The sequence below is a fragment of the Triturus cristatus genome, chromosome 10 (assembly GCF_964204655.1).
Source record: "Triturus cristatus chromosome 10, aTriCri1.1, whole genome shotgun sequence".
Taxonomy (NCBI): domain Eukaryota; kingdom Metazoa; phylum Chordata; class Amphibia; order Caudata; family Salamandridae; genus Triturus; species Triturus cristatus.
In genome coordinates, this window is record NC_140593.1 from 854,333,721 (window position 1) to 854,353,521 (window position 19,801).

Sequence of the window (19,801 nt, forward strand, 5' to 3'; positions counted from 1 at the left end):
GCCTCTTCTTAAGCCTGCATTGAGATAATAAGGTTTTAGAGGGTGCACATAAAAGCAGCTCATGAACAGTGTTTCTGCCCGGTCTCGAACCGGGGACCTTTCGCGTGTTAGGCAAACGTGATGACCACTACACTACAGAAACTCACTTGCTGTGTTTTACTGTTAGAGCAAGGTTCCTCTCAAGGATTCTCTCTACTTATATTCTGCTGTATCAGCAGCCACTCAGAAAGCGAGGAGCAAGTGTGAAAACTGCAGAGATATCAGCCAACATGCTTGCAATTAGACGTATTAAAAATTGACTTATGCAGGCATCGACAGACAAATATCTGATGCCTAAATGCCCGCAAGTACAGCTTGGGAAAGCATCACCTGGGACACACACAGACTAAGCATGAAGGCAGAAAAAGCATGGTGATCCATGTTTCTTATGAGGTTCAAAATATTTTGTGCAACAATGCGGCGAGTGTAATGAGAAATAGTCAAGCATTGTGAATTTTGAGTAGGATTCGTATGTTTACCTCTGAAAAAGGGCTCATCCGGGATTTGAACCCGGGACCTCTCGCACCCTAAGCGAGAATCATACCCCTAGACGAACGAACCGAGGCACACAAGAGTCGCCTTTCGCACCGGCTCCGGGGGTTATTGGCAGCGAGTTAGTGAATGCTTCACCCAAAGCAAGCAACTGCACATGCTGCTCTCTTCTGCAATGTGGTTGCTGTCTTTTCCATGGCCGTCATCGAACAAGAAATGAAAATGCCTCTATCCTTCAGACATTTTGTTTGTTCTAGGTGTATGCTCTCGGTGAGGTCAATAAAACCATTTCTGCTCTCATGCCTTGCTTTCATGAAGTTGGCCCAACCTTCAGTACACAAGGACGTGCAAACGAATAGCGCAAACTATCGTCACTTCTCTTTTTGAGCTGTCACTGATGCCCCTGGAGCACAGTACGTCACGCTGGTGAGGGATAGACAGCTTCCATTATCTCAGCTTTCCTATAAGTTGAGAGAGTAAATGCAAACTGTGTGAAAAACAGAAAGCTGCTGTTTCTGCCCGGTCTCGAACCAGGGACCTTTCGCGTGTAAAGCAAACGTGATAACCACTACACTACAGAAACAGACACGCTTGCAGGAATCTTCTTGGCATGTAGTGGGCTGGAATGCACAGACCAAGGGCCAATGTCCATGAAGCTCAAAGTTGGACCCTCCTTACCCGATCTCTTTCTTTGGAAGAAAGGAACGAGGACCACTTTTATTCCAAAAGGCGATTTTAAAACCATACCTGAAACCACACTAGAAAAACACTTTGCATTTAATTTTCCTACACTGATGGTCCACCCCAGAAAAGCAGTTGCAAAGAAGTCCGGCACTGAAATTCTATACGCCAAAAGTGGGAAATAGCGTAGAGGGAAAGGAACTTTCTCACCATACACGGCGTCTTATAGCATTGAAAAGAAGAAATGGCCCTATATAATAAGCAGCCTAAAAACAATTCCACAGCATGGGCTCGTCCGGGATTTGAACCCGGGACCTCTCGCACCCGAAGCGAGAATCATACCCCTAGACCAACGAGCCTGATTCTCCAGTCGGCATTTTAAGCAATTTCTGATGCGTCTTTCAGAAACAAAGCAGGGCTATTTGGCTGCTCTCTCTCTATGTGAACCACAAAAAGTCATGTTTTCTCTCAAGGTGTTGTTTTTTTCACTCTTGCAAGGAAGGGATCAGTCGATATCCTAGCTGCCAGAGAGCAGAAAAAAGGCGCTGATGAGAACTGCAGGCACTTTCTGGCACTTGTACTCCTCTGCAAGTCCTGGACACTTGCCCCATAGACTTCCACCCCAGATGCAAGGGAGGGCCTGCCAATTCTTGCTCCTAAGACAGAGGCATTTGATTCTTGGATTCAAACACGCTCACTCAGCGCTCGATCAGGCTCGATCAGGCGAGATTTATATGAGTGGCTCGCAGGACTGAAACACTAACCTGGGAGCCCCAGGGTGGCTGAATTCCCAGGATGGCCATTTTTGGGCAAGTCACCTCCTTTCCTCCTGCCTCAATCTAGAATTGGCTGCAAATCACAAGATAGAGTTCAATGTCCGTGTGTACTGCCTACTCCCAGCTACCTCTCTGTCTTCCTTATGTAAATTAAAATACGCAAGGGGGGACCAATGACAATCTGCTCCTCCCACATAACCAGGAAGCCCTGTTGTTGAACATGTCTGCCTGTGTTGTTGCAGGGACAGTGCCTTCTCCGCCCAAAAGGTGGCAGGAGAGCCTCACAACAAAGATGGGATCAACTGCTTAATGAGAAACCAGCACGGCAGTTTGTGTGATGGAGTGCAAATTTAACAGAAGGTGTGCCTGAGGTGTCCCTTCCAGGAATACATGGAATTGTGATTGAGGGCCCAGCCTGATCGTTGGTGGATTTCTCGTCATATGTTACAGGTCCGTGCAAAGATTGTGGTGTGTGGGGAATGCACTGCAAAAAACAGGACGATTTAAGGGTGTAAAAGAAACCTGTCAGAAGTGGGATTTGAACCCACGCCTCCATGAGGAGACCAGAAGTCTCAGTTGCACTGAAGATCAAGATCTCTTGAGTCTGGCGCCTTAGACCACTCGGCCATCCTGACAGCCCTGGGTATGCACAGATCTGACTCTTCTGACTGCACCTACCAATGTTTGCACTTACAACGTTCACAGCAATGTCACAAGTGTAAAGACCCCACAATACAACATGGCATGACAAAAAAAAAGCTAGGCACAAGAGCGACCACTGATGGATGCGGATTACTTTGTTTCATCTTGCAAAAGTAAAGGAAGTTTCCCACGGCTCGCTGGGTTCAAGGACCGCCTCTTCTTAAGCTTGCATTGAGATAATAAGGTTTTAGAGGGTGCACATAATAGCAGCTCATGCACAGTGTTTCTGCCCGGTCTCGAACCGGGGACCTTTCGCGTGTTAGGCGAACGTGATGACCACTACAATACAGAAACTCACTTGCTGTGTTTTACTGTTAGAGCAAGGTTCCTCTCAAGGATTCTCTCTACTTCTATTCTGCTGTATCAGCAGCCACTCAGAAAGCGAGGAGCAAGTGTGAAAACTGCAGAGATATCAGCCAACATGCTTGCAATTAGACGTATTAAAAATTGACTTATGCAGGCATCGACAGACAAATATCTGATGCCTAAATGCCAGCAAGTACAGCTTGGGAAAGCATCACCTGGGACACACACAGACTAAGCATGAAGGCAGAAAAAGCATGGTGATCCATGTTTCTTATGAGGTTCAAAATATTTTGTGCAACAATGCGGCGAGTGTAATGAGAAATAGTCAAGCATTGTGAATTTTGAGTAGGATTCGTATGTTTACCTCTGAAAAAGGGCTCGTCCGGGATTTGAACCCGGGACCTCTCGCACCCTAAGCGAGAATCATACCCCTAGACCAACGAACCGAGGCGCACAAGAGTCGCCTTTCGCACCGGCTCCGGGGGTTATTGGCAGCGAGTTAGTGAATGCTTCACCCAAAGCAAGCAACTGCACATGCTGCTCTCTTCTGCAATATGGTTGCTGTCTTTTCCATGGCCGTCATCGAACAAGAAATGAAAATGCCTCTATCCTTCAGACATTTTGTTTGTTCTAGGTGTATGCTCTCGGTGAGGTCAATAAAACCATTTCTGCTCTCATGCCTTGCTTTCATGAAGTAGGCCCAACCTTCAGTACACAAGGACGTGCAAACGAATAGCGCAAACTATCGTCACTTCTCTTTTTGAGCTGTCACTGATGCCCCTGGAGCACAGTACGTCACGCTGGTGAGGGATAGACAGCTTCCATTATCTCAGCTTTCCTATAAGTTGAGAGAGTAAATGCAAACTGTGTGAAAAACAGAAAGCTGCTGTTTCTGCCCGGTCTCGAACCAGGGACCTTTCGCGTGTAAAGCGAACGTGATAACCACTACACTACAGAAACAGACACGCTTGCAGGAATCTTCTTGGCATGTAGTGGGCTGGAATGCACAGACCAAGGGCCAATGTCCATGAAGCTCAAAGTTGGACCCTCCTTACCCGATCTCTTTCTTTGGAAGAAAGGAACGAGGACCACTTTTATTCCAAAAGGCGATTTTAAAACCATACGTGAAACCACACTAGAAAAACACTTTGCATTTAATTTTCCTACACTGATGGTCCACCCCAGAAAAGCAGTTGCAAAGAAGTCCGGGACTGAAATTCTATACGCCAAAAGTGGGAAATAGCGCAGAGGGAAAGGAACTTTCTCACCATACACGGCGTCTTATAGCATTGAAAAGAAGAAATGGCCCTATATAATAAGCAGCCTAAAAACAATTCCACAGCATGGGCTCGTCCGGGATTTGAACCCGGGACCTCTCGCACCCGAAGCGAGAATCATACCCCTAGACCAACGAGCCTGATTCTCCAGTCGGCATTTTAAGCAATTTCTGATGCGTCTTTCAGAAACAAAGCAGGGCTATTTGGCTGCTCTCTCTCTATGTGAACCACAAAAAGTCATGTTTTCTCTCAAGGTGTTGTTTTTTTCACTCTTGCAAGGAAGGGATCAGTCGATATCCTAGCTGCCAGAGAGCAGAAAAAAGGCGCTGATGAGAACTGCAGGCACTTTCTGGCACTTGTACTCCTCTGCAAGTCCTGGACACTTGCCCCATAGACTTCCACCCCAGATGCAAGGGAGGGCCTGCCAATTCTTGCTCCTAAGACAGAGGCATTTGATTCTTGGATTCAAACACGCTCACTCAGCGCTCGATCAGGCTCGATCAGGCGAGATTTATATGAGTGGCTCGCAGGACTGAAACACTAACCTGGGAGCCCCAGGGTGGCTGAATTCCCAGGATGGCCATTTTTGGGCAAGTCACCTCCTTTCCTCCTGCCTCAATCTAGAATTGGCTGCAAATCACAAGATAGAGTTCAATGTCCGTGTGTACTGCCTACTCCCAGCTACCTCTCTGTCTTCCTTATGTAAATTAAAATTCGCAAGGGGGGACCAATGACAATCTGCTCCTCCCACATAACCAGGAAGCCCTGTTGAACATGTCTGCCTGTGTTGTTGCAGGGACAGTGCCTTCTCCGCCCAAAAGGTGGCAGGAGAGCCTCACAACAAAGATGGGATCAACTGCTTAATGAGAAACCAGCACGGCAGTTTGTGTGATGGAGTGCAAATTTAACAGAAGGTGTGCCTGAGGTGTCCCTTCCAGGAATACATGGAATTGTGATTGAGGGCCCAGCCTGATCGTTGGTGGATTTCTCGTCATATGTTACAGGTCCGTGCAAAGATTGTGGTGTGTGGGGAATGCACTGCAAAAAACAGGACGATTTAAGGGTGTAAAAGAAACCTGTCAGAAGTGGGATTTGAACCCACGCCTCCATGAGGAGACCAGAAGTCTCAGTTGCACTGAAGATCAAGCTCTCTTGAGTCTGGCGCCTTAGACCACTCGGCCATCCTGACAGCCCTGGGTATGCACAGATCTGACTCTTCTGACTGCACCTACCAATGTTTGCACTTACAACGTTCACAGCAATGTCACAAGTGTAAAGACCCCACAATACAACATGGCATGACAAAAAAAAAGCTAGGCACAAGAGCGACCACTGATGGATGCGGATTACTTTGTTTCGTCTTGCAAAAGTAAAGGAAGTTTCCCACGGCTCGCTGGGTTCAAGGACCGCCTCTTCTTAAGCTTGCATTGAGATTATAAGGTTTTAGAGGGTGCACATAATAGCAGCTCATGCACAGTGTTTCTGCCCGGTCTCGAACCGGGGACCTTTCGCGTGTTAGGCGAACGTGATGACCACTACAATACAGAAACTCACTTGCTGTGTTTTACTGTTAGAGCAAGGTTCCTCTCAAGGATTCTCTCTACTTCTAATCTGCTGTATCAGCAGCCACTCAGAAAGCGAGGAGCAAGTGTGAAAACTGCAGAGATATCAGCCAACATGCTTGCAATTAGACGTATTAAAAATTGACTTATGCAGGCATCGACAGACAAATATCTGATGCCTAAATGCCAGCAAGTACAGCTTGGGAAAGCATCACCTGGGACACACACAGACTAAGCATGAAGGCAGAAAAAGCATGGTGATCCATGTTTCTTATGAGGTTCAAAATATTTTGTGCAACAATGCGGCGAGTGTAATGAGAAATAGTCAAGCATTGTGAATTTTGAGTAGGATTCGTATGTTTACCTCTGAAAAAGGGCTCGTCCGGGATTTTAACCCGGGACCTCTCGCACCCTAAGCGAGAATCATACCCCTAGACCAACGAACCGAGGCGCACAAGAGTCGCCTTTCGCACCGGCTCCGGGGGTTATTGGCAGCGAGTTAGTGAATGCTTCACCCAAAGCAAGCAACTGCACATGCTGCTCTCTTCTGCAATATGGTTGCTGTCTTTTCCATGGCCGTCATCGAACAAGAAATGAAAATGCCTCTATCCTTCAGACATTTTGTTTGTTCTAGGTGTATGCTCTCGGTGAGGTCAATAAAACCATTTCTGCTCTCATGCCTTGCTTTCATGAAGTAGGCCCAACCTTCAGTACACAAGGACGTGCAAACGAATAGCGCAAACTATCGTCACTTCTCTTTTTGAGCTGTCACTGATGCCCCTGGAGCACAGTACGTCACGCTGGTGAGGGATAGACAGCTTCCATTATCTCAGCTTTCCTATAAGTTGAGAGAGTAAATGCAAACTGTGTGAAAAACAGAAAGCTGCTGTTTCTGCCCGGTCTCGAACCAGGGACCTTTCGCGTGTAAACCGAACGTGATTACCACTACACTACAGAAACAGACACGCTTGCAGGAATCTTCTTGGCATGTAGTGGGCTGGAATGCACAGACCAAGGGCCAATGTCCATGAAGCTCAAAGTTGGACCCTCCTTACCCGATCTCTTTCTTTGGAAGAAAGGAACGAGGACCACTTTTATTCCAAAAGGCGATTTTAAAACCATACCTGAAACCATACTAGAAAAACACTTTGCATTTAATTTTCCTACACTGATGGTCCACCCCAGAAAAGCAGTTGCAAAGAAGTCCGGCACTGAGATTCTATACGTCAAAAGTGGGAAATAGCGTAGAGGGAAAGGAACTTTCTCACCATACACGGCGTCTTATAGCATTGAAAAGAAGAAATGGCCCTATATAATAAGCAGCCTAAAAATAATTCCACAGCATGGGCTCATCCGGGATTTGAACCCGGGACCTCTCGTACCCGAAGCGAGAATCATACCCCTAGACCAACGAGCCTGATTCCCCAGTTGGCATTTTAAGCAATTTCTGATGCGTCTTTCAGAAACAAAGCAGGGCTATTTGGCTGCTCTCTCTCTATGTGAACCACACAAATTCATGTTTTCTCTCAAGGTGTTGTTTTTTTCACTCTTGCAAGGAAGGGATCAGTCGATATCCTAGCTGCCAGAGAGCAGAAAAAAGGCGCTGATGAGAACTGCAGGCACTTTCTGGCACTTGTACTCCTCTGCAAGTCCTGGACACTTGCCCCATAGACTTCCACCCCAGATGCAAGGGAGGGCCTGCCAATTCTTGCTCCTAAGACAGAGGCATTTGATTCTTGGATTCAAACACGCTCACTCAGCGCTCGATCAGGCTCGATCAGGCGAGATTTATATGAGTGGCTCGCAGGACTGAAACACTAACCTGGGAGCCCCAGGGTGGCTGAATTCCTAGGATGGCCATTTTTGGGCAAGTCACCTCCTTTCCTCCTGCCTCAATCTAGAATTGGCTGCAAATAACAAGATAGAGTTCAATGTCCGTGTGTACTGCCTACTCCCAGCTACCTCTCTGTCTTCCTTATGTAAATTAAAATTCGCAAGGGGGGACCAATGACAATCTGCTCCTCCCACATAACCAGGAAGCCCTGTTGAACATGTCTGCCTGTGTTGTTGCAGGGACAGGGCCTTCTCCGCCCAAAAGGTGGCAGGAGAGCCTCACAACAAAGATGGGATCAACTGCTTAATGAGAAACCAGCACAGCAGTTTGTGTGATGGAGTGCAAATTTAACAGAAGGTGTGCCTGAGGTGTCCCTTCCAGGAATACATGGAATTGTGATTGAGGGCCCAGCCTGATCATTGGTGGATTTCTCGTCATATGTTACAGGTCCGTGCAAAGATTGTGGTGTGTGGGGAATGCACTGCAAAAAACAGGACGATTTAAGGGTGTAAAAGAAACCTGTCAGAAGTGGGATTTGAACCCACGCCTCCATGAGGAGACCAGAAGTCTCAGTTGCACTGAAGATCAAGCTCTCTTGAGTCTGGCGCCTTAGACCACTCGGCCATCCTGACAGCCCTGGGTGTGCACAGATCTGACTCTTCTGACTGCACCTGCCAATGTTTGCACTTACAACGTTCACAGCAATGTCACAAGTGTAAAGACCCCACAATACAACATGGCATGACAAAAAAAAAGCTAGGCACAAGAGCGACCACTGATGGATGCGGATTACTTTGTTTCGTCTTGCAAAAGTAAAGGAAGTTTCCCACGGCTCGCTGGGTTCAAGGACCGCCTCTTCTTAAGCTTGCATTGAGATAATAAGGTTTTAGAGGGTGCACATAAAAGCAGCTAATGCACAGTGTTTCTGCCCGGTCTCGAACCGGGGACCTTTCGCGTGTTAGGCAAACGTGATGACCACTACACTACAGAAACTCACTTGCTGTGTTTTACTGTTAGAGCAAGGTTCCTCTCAAGGATTCTCTCTACTTCTATTCTGCTGTATCAGCAGCCACTCAGAAAGCGAGGAGCAAGTGTGAAAACTGCAGAGATATCAGCCAACATGCTTGCAATTAGACGTATTAAAAATTGACTTATGCAGGCATCGACAGACAAATATCTGATGCCTAAATGCCAGCAAGTACAGCTTGGGAAAGCATCACCTGGGACACACACAGACTAAGCATGAAGGCAGAAAAAGCATGGTGATCCATGTTTCTTATGAGGTTCAAAATATTTTGTGCAACAATGCGGCGAGTGTAATGAGAAATAGTCAAGCATTGTGAATTTTGAGTAGGATTCGTATGTTTACCTCTGAAAAAGGGCTCTTCTGGGATTTGAACCCGGGACCTCTCGCACCCTAAGCGAGAATCATACCCCTAGACCAACGAACCGAGGCACACAAGAGTCGCCTTTCGCATCGGCTCCGGGGGTTATTGGCAGCGAGTTAGTGAATGCTTCACCCAAAGCAAGCAACTGCACATGCTGCTCTCTTCTGCAATATGGTTGCTGTCTTTTCCATGGCCGTCATCGAACAAGAAATGAAAATGCCTCTATCCTTCAGACATTTTGTTTGTTCTAGGTGTATGCTCTCGGTGAGGTCAATAAAACCATTTCTGCTCTCATGCCTTGCTTTCATGAAGTAGGCCCAACCTTCAGTACACAAGGACGTGCAAACGAATAGCGCAAACTATCGTCACTTCTCTTTTTGAGCTGTCACTGATGCCCCTGGAGCACAGTACGTCACGCTGGTGAGGGATAGACAGCTTCCATTATCTCAGCTTTCCTATAAGTTGAGAGAGTAAATGCAAACTGTGTGAAAAACAGAAAGCTGCTGTTTCTGCCCGGTCTCAAACCAGGGACCTTTCGCGTGTAAAGCGAACGTGATAACCACTACACTACAGAAACAGACACGCTTGCAGGAATCTTCTTGGCATGTAGTGGGCTGGAATGCACAGACCAAGGGCCAATGTCCATGAAGCTCAAAGTTGGACCCTCCTTACCCGATCTCTTTCTTTGGAAGAAAGGAACGAGGACCACTTTTATTCCAAAAGGCGATTTTAAAACCATACCTGAAACCACACTAGAAAAACACTTTGCATTTAATTTTCCTACACTGATGGTCCACCCCAGAAAAGCAGTTGCAAAGAAGTCCGGCACTGAAATTCTATACGTCAAAAGTGGGAAATAGCGTAGAGGGAAAGGAACTTTCTCACCATACACGGCGTCTTATAGCATTGAAAAGAAGAAATGGCCCTATTTAATAAGCAGCCTAAAAATAATTCCACAGCATGGGCTCGTCCGGGATTTGAAGCCGGGACCTCTCGCACCCGAAGCGAGAATCATACCCCTAGACCAACGAGCCTGATTCCCCAGTCGGCATTTTAAGCAATTTCTGATGCGTCTTTCAGAAACAAAGCAGGGCTATTTGGCTGCTCTCTCTCTATGTGATCCACACAAAGTCATGTTTTCTCTCAAGGTGTTGTTTTTTTCACTCTTGCAAGGAAGGGATCAGTCGATATCCTAGCTGCCAGAGAGCAGAAAAAAGGCGCTGATGAGAACTGCAGGCACTTTCTGGCACTTGTACTCCTCTGCAAGTCCTGGACACTTGCCCCATAGACTTCCACCCCAGATGCAAGGGAGGACCTGCCAATTCTTGCTCCTAAGACAGAGGCATTTGATTCTTGGATTCAAACACGCTCACTCAGCGCTCGATCAGGCTCGATCAAGCGAGATTTATATGAGTGGCTCGCAGGACTGAAACACTAACCTGGGAGCCCCAGGGTGGCTGAATTCCCAGGATGGCCATTTTTGGGCAAGTCACCTCCTTTCCTCCTGCCTCAATCTAGAATTGGCTGCAAATCACAAGATAGAGTTCAATGTCCGTGTGTACTGCCTACTCCCAGCTACCTCTCTGTCTTCCTTATGTAAAATAAAATTCGCAAGGGGTACCAATGACAATCTGCTCCTCCCACATAACCAGGAAGCCCTGTTGAACATGTCTGCCTGTGTTGTTGCAGGGACAGTGCCTTCTCCGCCCAAAAGGTGGCAGGAGAGCCTCACAACAAAGATGGGATCAACTGCTTAATGAGAAACCAGCACAGCAGTTTGTGTGATGGAGTGCAAATTTAACGGAAGGTGTGCCTGAGGTGTCCCTTCCAGGAATACATGGAATTGTGATTGAGGGCCCAGCCTGATCGTTGGTGGATTTCTCGTCATATGTTACAGGTCCGTGCAAAGATTGTGGTGTGTGGGGAATGCACTGCAAAAAACAGGACGATTTAAGGGTGTAAAAGAAACCTGTCAGAAGTGGGATTTGAACCCACGCCTCCATGAGGAGACCAGAAGTCTCAGTTGCACTGAAGATCAAGCTCTCTTGAATCTGGCGCCTTAGACCACTCGGCCATCCTGACAGCCCTGGGTGTGCACAGATCTGACTCTTCTGACTGCACCTGCCAATGTTTGCACTTACAACGTTCACGGCAATGTCACAAGTGTAAAGACCCCACAATACAACATGGCATGACAAAAAAAAAGCTAGGCACAAGAGCGACCACTGATGGATGCGGATTACTTTGTTTCGTCTTGCAAAAGTAAAGGAAGTTTCCCACGGCTCGCTGGGTTCAAGGACCGCCTCTTCTTAAGCTTGCATTGAGATAATAAGGTTTTAGAGGGTGCACATAAAAGCAGCTCATGCACAGTGTTTCTGCCCGGTCTCAAACCGGGGACCTTTCGCGTGTTAGGCGAACATGATGACCACTACACTACAGAAACTCACTTGCTGTGTTTTACTGTTAGAGCAAGGTTCCTCTCAAGGATTCTTTCTACTTCTATTCTGCTGTATCAGCAGCCACTCAGAAAGCGAGGAGCAAGTGTGAAAACTGCAGAGATATCAGCCAACATGCTTGCAATTAGACGTATTAAAAATTGACTTATGCAGGTATCGACAGACAAATATCTGATGCCTAAATGCCAGCAAGTACAGCTTGGGAAAGCATCACCTGGGACACACACAGACTAAGCATGAAGGCAGAAAAAGCATGGTGATCCATGTTTCTTATGAGGTTCAAAATATTTTGTGCAACAGTGCGGCGAGTGTAATGAGAAATAGTCAGGCATTGTGAGTTTTGAGTAGGATTCATATGTTTTCCTCTGAAAAAGGGCTTGTCCGGGATTTGAACCCGGGACCTCTCGCACCCTAAGCGTGAATCATACCCCTAGACCAATGAGCCGAGGAACACAAGAGTCGCCTTTCGCACCGGCTCCGGGGGTTATTGGCAGCGAGTTAGTGAATGCTTCACCCAAAGCAAGCAACTGCACATGCTGCTCTCTTCTGCAATATGGTTGCTGTCTTTTCCATGGCCGTCATCGAACAAGAAATGAAAATGCCTCTATCCTTCAGACATTTTGTTTGTTCTAGGTGTATGCTCTCGGTGAGGTCAATAAAACCATTTCTGCTCTCATGCCTTGCTTTCATGAAGTAGGCCCAACCTTCAGTACACAAGGACGTGCAAACGAATAGCGCAAACTATCGTCACTTCTCTTTTTGAGCTGTCACTGATGCCCCTGGAGCACAGTACGTCACGCTGGTGAGGGATAGACAGCTTCCATTATCTCAGCTTTCCTATAAGTTGAGAGAGTAAATGCAAACTGTGTGAAAAACAGAAAGCTGCTGTTTCTGCCCGGTCTCGAACCAGGGACCTTTCGCGTGTAAAGCGAACGTGATAACCACTACACTACAGAAACAGACACGCTTGCAGGAATCTTCTTGGCATGTAGTGGGCTGGAATGCACAGACCAAGGGCCAATGTCCATGAAGCTCAAAGTTGGACCCTCCTTACCCGATCTCTTTCTTTGGAAGAAAGGAACGAGGACCACTTTTATTCCAAAAGGCGATTTTAAAACCATACCTGAAACCACACTAGAAAAACACTTTGCATTTAATTTTCCTACACTGATGGTCCACCCCAGAAAAGCAGTTGCAAAGAAGTCCGGCACTGAAATTCTATTCGCCAAAAGTGGGAAATAGCGTAGAGGGAAAGGAACTTTCTCACCATACACGGCGTCTTATAGCATTGAAAAGAAGAAATGGCCCTATATAATAAGCAGCCTAAAAATAATTCCACAGCATGGGCTCATCCGGGATTTGAACCCTGGACCTCTCGCACCCGAAGCGAGAATCATACCTCTAGACCAACGAGCCTGATTCCCCAGTTGGCATTTTAAGCAATTTCTGATGCGTCTTTCAGAAACAAAGCAGGGCTATTTGGCTGCTCTCTCTCTATGTGAACCACACAAAGTCATGTTTTCTCTCAAGGTGTTGTTTTTTTCACTCTTGCAAGGAAGGGATCAGTCGATATCCTAGCTGCCAGAGAGCAGAAAAAAGGCGCTGATGAGAACTGCAGGCACTTTCTGGCACTTGTACTCCTCTGCAAGTCCTGGACACTTGCCCCATAGACTTCCACCCCAGATGCAAGGGAGGGCCTGCCAATTCTTGCTCCTAAGACAGAGGCATTTGATTCTTGGATTCAAACACGCTCACTCAGCGCTCGATCAGGCTCGATCAGGCGAGATTTATATGAGTGGCTCGCAGGACTGAAACACTAACCTGGGAGCCCCAGGGTGGCTGAATTCCCAGGATGGCCGTTTTTGGGCAAGTCACCTCCTTTCCTCCTGCCTCAATCTAGAATTGGCTGCAAATCACAAGATAGAGTTCAATGTCCGTGTGTACTGCCTACTCCCAGCTACCTCTCTGTCTTCCTTATGTAAATTAAAATTCGCAAGGGCGGACCAATGACAATCTGCTCCTCCCACATAACCAGGAAGCCCTGTTGAACATGTCTGCCTGTGTTGTTGCAGGGACAGTGCCTTTCTCCGCCCAAAAGGTGGCAGGAGAGCCTCACAACAAAGATGGGATCAACTGCTTAATGAGAAACCAGCAGGGCAGTTTGTGTGATGGAGTGCAAATTTAACGGAAGGTGTGCCTGAGGTGTCCCTTCCAGGAATACATGGAATTGTGATTGAGGGCCCAGCCTGATCGTTGGTGGATTTCTCGTCATATGTTACAGGTCCGTGCAAAGATTGTGGTGTGTGGGGAATGCACTGCAAAAAACAGGACGATTTAAGGGTGTAAAAGAAACCTGTCAGAAGTGGGATTTGAACCCACGCCTCCATGAGGAGACCAGAAGTCTCAGTTGCACTGAAGATCAAGCTCTCTTGAGTCTGGCGCCTTAGACCACTCGGCCATCCTGACAGCCCTGGGTATGCACAGATCTGACTCTTCTGACTGCACCTGCCAATGTTTGCACTTACAACGTTCACAGCAATGTCACAAGTGTAAAGACCCCACAATACAACATGGCATGACAAAAAAAAAGCGAGGCACAAGAGCGACCACTGATGGATGCGGATTACTTTTTTTCGTCTTGCAAAAGTAAAGGAAGTTTCTCACGGCTCGCTGGGTTCAAGGACCGCCTCTTCTTAAGCTTGCATTGAGATAATAAGGTTTTAGAGGGTGCACATAATAGCAGCTCATGCACAGTGTTTGAGCCCGGTCTCGAACCGGGGACCTTTCGCGTGTTAGGCGAACATGATGACCACTACACTACAGAAACTCACTTGCTGTGTTTTACTGTTAGAGCAAGGTTCCTCTCACGGATTCTCTCTACTTCTATTCTGCTGTATCAGCAGCCACTCAGAAAGCGAGGAGCAAGTGTGAAAACTGCAGAGATATCAGCCAACATGCTTGCAATTAGACGTATTAAAAATTGACTTATGCAGGCATCGACAGACAAATATCTGATGCCTAAATGCCAGCAAGTACAGCTTGGGAAAGCATCACCTGGGACACACACAGACTAAGCATGAAGGCAGAAAAAGCATGGTGATCCATGTTTCTTATGAGGTTCAAAATATTTTGTGCAACAATGCGGCGAGTGTAATGAGAAATAGTCAGGCATTGTGAGTTTTGAGTAGGATTCGTATGTTTTCCTCTGAAAAAGGGCTCGTCCGGGATTTGAACCCGGGACCTCTCGCACCCTAAGCGTGAATCATACCCCGAGACCTACGAGCCGAGGCACAAAAGAGTCGCCTTTCGCACCGGCTCCGGGGGTTATTGGCAGCGAGTTAGTGAATGCTTCACCCAAAGCAAGCAACTGCACATGCTGCTCTCTTCTGCAATATGGTTGCTGTCTTTTCCATGGCCGTCATCGAACAAGAAATGAAAATGCCTCTATCCTTCAGACATTTTGTTTGTTCTAGGTGTATGCTCTCGGTGAGGTCAATAAAACCATTTCTGCTCTCATGCCTTGCTTTCATGAAGTAGGCCCAACCTTCAGTACACAAGGACGTGCAAACGAATAGCGCAAACTATCGTCACTTCTCTTTTTGAGCTGTCACTGATGCCCCTGGACCACAGTACGTCACGCTGGTGAGGGATAGACAGCTTCCATTATCTCAGCTTTCCTATAAGTTGAGAGAGTAAATGCAAACTGTGTGAAAAACAGAAAGCTGCTGTTTCTGCCCGGTCTCGAACCAGGGACCTTTCGCATGTAAAGCGAACGTGATAACCACTACACTACAGAAACAGACACGCTTGCAGGAATCTTCTTGGCATGTAGTGGGCTGGAATGCACAGACCAAGGGCCAATGTCCATGAAGCTCAAAGTTGGACCCTCCTTACCCGATCTCTTTCTTTGGAAGAAAGGAACGAGGACCACTTTTATTCCAAAAGGCGATTTTAAAACCATACCTGAAACCATACTAGAAAAACACCTTGCATTTAATTTTCCTACACTGATGGTCCACCCCAGAAAAGCAGTTGCAAAGAAGTCCGGCACTGAAATTCTATACGTCAAAAGTGGGAAATAGCGTAGAGGGAAAGGAACTTTCTCACCATACACGGCGTCTTATAGCATTGAAAAGAAGAAATGGCCCTATATAATAAGCAGCCTAAAAATAATTCCACAGCATGGGCTCGTCCGGGATTTGAACCAGGGACCTCTCGCACCCGAAGCGAGAATCATACCCCTAGACCAACGAGCCTGATTCCCCAGTCGGCATTTTAAGCAATTTCTGATGCGTCTTTCAGAAACAAAGCAGGGCTATTTGGCTGCACTCTCTCTATGTGAACCACACAAAGTCATGTTTTCTCTCAAGGTGTTGTTTTTTTCACTCTTGCAAGGAAGGGATCAGTCGATATCCTAGCTGCCAGAGAGCAGAAAAAAGGCGCTGATGAGAACTGCAGGCACTTTCTGGCACTTGTACTCCTCTGCAAGTCCTGGACACTTGCCCCATAGACTTCCACCCCAGATGCAAGGGAGGGCCTGCCAATTCTTGCTCCTAAGACAGAGGCATTTGATTCTTGGATTCAAACACGCTCACTCAGCGCTCGATCAGGCTCGATCAGGCGAGATTTATATGAGTGGCTCGCAGGACTGAAACACTAACCTGGGAGCCCCAGGGTGGCTGAATTTCCAGGATGGCCATTTTTGGGCAAGTCACCTCCTTTCCTCCTGCCTCAATCTAGAATTGGCTGCAAATCACAAGATAAAGTTCAATGTCCGTGTGTACTGCCTACTCCCAGCTACCTCTCTGTCTTCCTTATGTAAATTAAAATTCGCAAGGGGGGACCAATGACAATCTGCTCCTCCCACATAACCAGGAAGCCCTGTTGAACATGTCTTCCTGTGTTGTTGCAGGGACAGTGCCTTCTCCGCCCAAAAGGTGGCAGGAGAGCCTCACAACAAAGATGGGATCAACCGCTTAATGAGAAACCAGCACGGCAGTTTGTGTGATGGAGTGCAAATTTAACGGAAGGTGTGCCTGAGGTGTCCCTTCCAGGAATACATGGAATTGTGATTGAGGGCCCAGCCTGATCGTTGGTGGATTTCTCGTCATATGTTACAGGTCCGTGCAAAGATTGTGGTGTGTGGGGAATGCACTGCAAAAAACAGGACGATTTAAGGGTGTAAAAGAAACCTGTCAGAAGTGGGATTTGAACCCACGCCTCCATGAGGAGACCAGAAGTCTCAGTTGCACTGAAGATCAAGCTCTCTTGAGTCTGGCGCCTTAGACCACTCGGCCATCCTGACAGCCCTGGGTGTGCACAGATCTGACTCTTCTGACTGCACCTGCCAATGTTTGCACTTACAACGTTCACGGCAATGTCACAAGTGTAAAGACCCCACAATACAACATGGCATGACAAAAAAAAAGCTGGGCACAAGAGCGACCACTGATGGATGCGGATTACTTTGATTCGTCTTGCAAAAGTAAAGGAAATTTCCCACGGCTCGCTGGGTTCAAGGACCGCCTCTTGTTAAGCTTGCATTGAGATAATAAGGTTTTAGAGGGTGCACATAATACCAGCTCATGCACACTGTTTCTGCCCGGTCTCGAACCGGGGACCTTTCGCGTGTTAGGCGAACGTGATGACCACTACAATACAGAAACCCACTTGCTGTATTTTACTGTTAGAGCAAGGTTCCTCTCAAGGATTCTCTCTACTTCTATTCTGCTGTATCAGCAGCCACTCAGAAAGCGAGGAGCAAGTGTGAAAACTGCAGAGATATCAGCCAACATGCTTGCAATTAGACGTATTAAAAATTGACTTATGCAGGCATCGACAGACAAATATCTGATGCCTAAATGCCAGCAAGTACAGCTTGGGAAAGCATCACCTGGGACACACACAGACTAAGCATGAAGGCAGAAAAAGCATGGTGATCCATGTTTCTTATGAGGTTCAAAATATTTCGTGCAACAATGCGGCGAGTGTAATGAGAAATAGTCAAGCATTGTGAATTTTGAGTAGGATTCGTATGTTTACCTCTGAAAAAGGGCTCGTCCGGGATTTGAACCCGGGACGTCTCGCACCCTAAGCGAGAATCATACCCCTAGACCAACGAACCGAGGCACACAAGAGTCGCCTTTCGCACCGGCTCCGGGGGTTATTGGCAGCGAGTTAGTGAATGCTTCACCCAAAGCAAGCAACTGCACATGCTGCTCTCTTCTGCAATATGGTTGCTGTCTTTTCCATGGCCGTCATCGAACAAGAAATGAAAATGCCTCTATCCTTCAGACATTTTGTTTGTTCTAGGTGTATGCTCTCGGTGAGGTCAATAAAACCATTTCTGCTCTCATGCCTTGCTTTCATGAAGTAGGCCCAACCTTCAGTACACAAGGACGTGCAAACGAATAGCGCAAACTATCGTCACTTCTCTTTTTGAGCTGTCACTGATGCCCCTGGAGCACAGTACGTCACGCTGGTGAGGGATAGACAGCTTCCATTATCTCAGCTTTCCTATAAGTTGAGAGAGTAAATGCAAACTGTGTGAAAAACAGAAAGCTGCTGTTTCTGCCCGGTCTCGAACCAGGGACCTTTCGCGTGTAAAGCGAACGTGATAACCACTCCACTACAGAAACAGACACGCTTGCAGGAATCTTCTTGGCATGTAGTGGGCTGGAATGCACAGACCAAGGGCCAATGTCCATGAAGCTCAAAGTTGGACCCTCCTTACCCGATCTCTTTCTTTGGAAGAAAGGAACGAGGACCACTTTTATTCCAAAAGGCGATTTTAAAACCATACCTGAAACCATACTAGAAAAACACTTTGCATTTAATTTTCCTACACTGATGGTCCACCCCAGAAAAGCAGTTGGAAAGAAGTCCGGCACTGAAATTCTATACGTCAAAAGTGGGAAATAGCGTAGAGGGAAAGGAACTTTCTCACCATACACGGCGTCTTATAGCATTGAAAAGAAGAAATGGCCCTATATAATAAGCAGCCTAAAAATAATTCCACAGCATGGGCTCGTCCGGGATTTGAACCAGGGACCTCTCGCACCCGAAGCGAGAATCATACCCCTAGACCAACGAGCCTGATTCCCCAGTCGGCATTTTAAGCAATTTCTGATGCGTCTTTCAGAAACAAAGCAGGGCTATTTGGCTGCACTCTCTCTATGTGAACCACACAAAGTCATATTTTCTCTCAAGGTGTTGTTTTTTTCACTCTTGCAAGGAAGGGATCAGTCGATATCCTAGCTGCCAGAGAGCAGAAAAAAGGCGCTGATGAGAACTGCAGGCACTTTCTGGCCCTTGTACTCCTCTGCAAGTCCTGGACACTTGCCCCATAGACTTCCACCCCAGATGCAAGGGAGGGCCTGCAAATTCTTGCTCCTAAGACAGAGGCATTTGATTCTTGGATTCAAACACGCTCACTCAGCGCTCGATCAGGCTCGATCAGGCGAGATTTATATGAGTGGCTCGCAGGACTGAAACACTAACCTGGGAGCCCCAGGGTGGCTGAATTCCCAGGATGGCCATTTTTGGGCAAGTCACCTCCTTTCCTCCTGCCTCAATCTAGAATTGGCTGCAAATCACAAGATAAAGTTCAATGTCCGTGTGTACTGCCTACTCCCAGCTACCTCTCTGTCTTCCTTATGTAAATTAAAATTCGCAAGGGGGGACCAATGACAATCTGCTCCTCCCACATAACCAGGAAGCCCTGTTGAACATGTCTTCCTGTGTTGTTGCAGGGACAGTGCCTTCTCCGCCCAAAAGGTGGCAGGAGAGCCTCACAACAAAGATGGGATCAACCGCTTAATGAGAAACCAGCACGGCAGTTTGTGTGATGGAGTGCAAATTTAACGGAAGGTGTGCCTGAGGTGTCCCTTCCAGGAATACATGGAATTGTGATTGAGGGCCCAGCCTGATCGTTGGTGGATTTCTCGTCATATGTTACAGGTCCGTGCAAAGATTGTGGTGTGTGGGGAATGCACTGCAAAAAACAGGACGATTTAAGGGTGTAAAAGAAACCAGTCAGAAGTGGGATTTGAACCCACATCTCCATGAGGAGACCAGAAGTCTCAGTTGCACTGAAGATCAAGCTCTCTTGAGTCTGGTGCCTTAGACCACTCGGCCATCCTGACAGCCCTGGGTGTGCACAGATCTGACTCTTCTGACTGCACCTGCCAATGTTTGCACTTACAACGTTCACGGCAATGTCACAAGTGTAAAGACCCCACAATACAACATGGCATGACAAAAAAAAAGCTAGGCACAAGAGCAACCAC

At 47.1% G+C, this 19,801-nt stretch overlaps 15 non-coding genes across 15 annotated transcripts; all 15 read right to left on the reverse strand.

The window, feature by feature from the left end:
- Positions 1-69: 69 nt before the first annotated feature.
- TRNAV-AAC (transfer RNA valine (anticodon AAC)) lies at positions 70-142 on the reverse strand. The gene has a single exon. It is a non-coding gene; the product is annotated as a tRNA-Val (tRNA).
- An 899-nt stretch (positions 143-1,041) lies between these two features.
- TRNAV-UAC (transfer RNA valine (anticodon UAC)) lies at positions 1,042-1,114 on the reverse strand. The gene has a single exon. It is a non-coding gene; the product is annotated as a tRNA-Val (tRNA).
- A 385-nt stretch (positions 1,115-1,499) lies between these two features.
- Positions 1,500-1,571, reverse strand: TRNAP-CGG (transfer RNA proline (anticodon CGG)). The gene has a single exon. It is a non-coding gene; the product is annotated as a tRNA-Pro (tRNA).
- A 940-nt stretch (positions 1,572-2,511) lies between these two features.
- On the reverse strand, positions 2,512-2,623 carry TRNAL-CAA (transfer RNA leucine (anticodon CAA)). The gene is made up of 2 exons: positions 2,586-2,623; positions 2,512-2,557 (listed from the first exon to the last, which is right to left on the reverse strand). It is a non-coding gene; the product is annotated as a tRNA-Leu (tRNA).
- Positions 2,624-3,883: 1,260 nt separating this feature from the next.
- TRNAV-UAC (transfer RNA valine (anticodon UAC)) lies at positions 3,884-3,956 on the reverse strand. The gene has a single exon. It is a non-coding gene; the product is annotated as a tRNA-Val (tRNA).
- A 385-nt stretch (positions 3,957-4,341) lies between these two features.
- Positions 4,342-4,413, reverse strand: TRNAP-CGG (transfer RNA proline (anticodon CGG)). The gene has a single exon. It is a non-coding gene; the product is annotated as a tRNA-Pro (tRNA).
- A 937-nt stretch (positions 4,414-5,350) lies between these two features.
- On the reverse strand, positions 5,351-5,462 carry TRNAL-CAA (transfer RNA leucine (anticodon CAA)). The gene is made up of 2 exons: positions 5,425-5,462; positions 5,351-5,396 (listed from the first exon to the last, which is right to left on the reverse strand). It is a non-coding gene; the product is annotated as a tRNA-Leu (tRNA).
- Positions 5,463-8,189: 2,727 nt separating this feature from the next.
- TRNAL-CAA (transfer RNA leucine (anticodon CAA)) lies at positions 8,190-8,301 on the reverse strand. Its single transcript has 2 exons — positions 8,264-8,301; positions 8,190-8,235 (listed from the first exon to the last, which is right to left on the reverse strand). It is a non-coding gene; the product is annotated as a tRNA-Leu (tRNA).
- Positions 8,302-8,589: 288 nt separating this feature from the next.
- TRNAV-AAC (transfer RNA valine (anticodon AAC)) lies at positions 8,590-8,662 on the reverse strand. Its single transcript has one exon. It is a non-coding gene; the product is annotated as a tRNA-Val (tRNA).
- Positions 8,663-9,561: 899 nt separating this feature from the next.
- Positions 9,562-9,634, reverse strand: TRNAV-UAC (transfer RNA valine (anticodon UAC)). The gene has a single exon. It is a non-coding gene; the product is annotated as a tRNA-Val (tRNA).
- Positions 9,635-12,399: 2,765 nt separating this feature from the next.
- TRNAV-UAC (transfer RNA valine (anticodon UAC)) lies at positions 12,400-12,472 on the reverse strand. The gene has a single exon. It is a non-coding gene; the product is annotated as a tRNA-Val (tRNA).
- Positions 12,473-13,867: 1,395 nt separating this feature from the next.
- TRNAL-CAA (transfer RNA leucine (anticodon CAA)) lies at positions 13,868-13,979 on the reverse strand. The gene is made up of 2 exons: positions 13,942-13,979; positions 13,868-13,913 (listed from the first exon to the last, which is right to left on the reverse strand). It is a non-coding gene; the product is annotated as a tRNA-Leu (tRNA).
- A 1,260-nt stretch (positions 13,980-15,239) lies between these two features.
- On the reverse strand, positions 15,240-15,312 carry TRNAV-UAC (transfer RNA valine (anticodon UAC)). The gene has a single exon. It is a non-coding gene; the product is annotated as a tRNA-Val (tRNA).
- A 1,394-nt stretch (positions 15,313-16,706) lies between these two features.
- On the reverse strand, positions 16,707-16,818 carry TRNAL-CAA (transfer RNA leucine (anticodon CAA)). Its single transcript has 2 exons — positions 16,781-16,818; positions 16,707-16,752 (listed from the first exon to the last, which is right to left on the reverse strand). It is a non-coding gene; the product is annotated as a tRNA-Leu (tRNA).
- A 1,260-nt stretch (positions 16,819-18,078) lies between these two features.
- TRNAV-UAC (transfer RNA valine (anticodon UAC)) lies at positions 18,079-18,151 on the reverse strand. Its single transcript has one exon. It is a non-coding gene; the product is annotated as a tRNA-Val (tRNA).
- Between the last annotated feature and the right edge of the window lie 1,650 nt (positions 18,152-19,801).